Genomic DNA, 1,094 nt, shown 5'->3' on the forward strand with positions numbered 1-1,094 from the left:
AACAGAAAAAGAGTAAACAGACAGAAACTGAACAACACCCTGCTTGAGAAAGACTGGGTAAAAGAAATAAAAAAATTGAAATTTTAAAATTTATTGAATCAAATGAGAATGAAATCACAAGCCATCAAAATCTTTGGACAAAGCAAAAGCAGTGCTCAGAGGTCAATTTATACCAATAAATGTACACATCAAAAAAGAAGAATGAGCCAAAATCAACATTTTGAATGAACATCTCCAAAATTAGAAAAAGAACAGCAAGAAAAGCTACAGCCACCAGAAGAAAGGAAATAATAAAGATTGGAACAGAGACCAATGAAACAGAGAAACAGGTCAATAGAAAAAATTAACAAGACCAGAAGTTGGTTTGTGAAAAGATCAATAAAATTGACAAACCAAGATGAATTTAACCAAAGGAGAAAGGGGGAGAATACAGATAAGAAATGAAATGGGTGACATCACAACAGAACCAACTGAAATGAAAACAATAATATCAGGATACCGTGAAGAACTGTACTCCAAAAAATTTGAAAATCCGGAAGAAATGAGCAGATTTCTAAAAACACACCACTTATTTAAACTAACACAGACTGTTATGGAAAAGTTGAACAGATCAACAAGAAATGAAGAAATTGGACAGGTCACAAAAATTTAGCAACAACAACAACAACAAAAAAAGTCCTGTCAGGATCATTTCACCAGAGAATTCGACCAAACATTCAGAAAAGAACTGACACCATTCCTACTCAAACTATTCCAAAACATAGAAAAGAATGGCATCCTCCTTAACTAATTTTATGAAGCAAGCATAACCTTGATACCAAAACCAGGCAAAGATATCACTCAAAAGGAAAACTACAGAGCAATATTCCTTATGAATATAGATGCAAAAATCTTCAACAAAATCCTAGCCAATAGACTCCAATAACGTATCAAGAAAATCATTCATTATGACCAAATGGGGTTCATATATGGTATGCAAGGATAGTTCAACATTAGAAAAACAATCAACATCATCCACCACATAAATAAAATAAAGGAGGAGAAACACATGATCATATCAATTGATGCAGAAAAGGCATTTGATAAAATCCAAC

The sequence above is a fragment of the Orycteropus afer genome, unplaced genomic scaffold, assembly GCF_000298275.1.
Source record: "Orycteropus afer afer isolate SDZICR_OR568_19922 unplaced genomic scaffold, OryAfe1.0 scaffold01133, whole genome shotgun sequence".
Taxonomy (NCBI): domain Eukaryota; kingdom Metazoa; phylum Chordata; class Mammalia; order Tubulidentata; family Orycteropodidae; genus Orycteropus; species Orycteropus afer.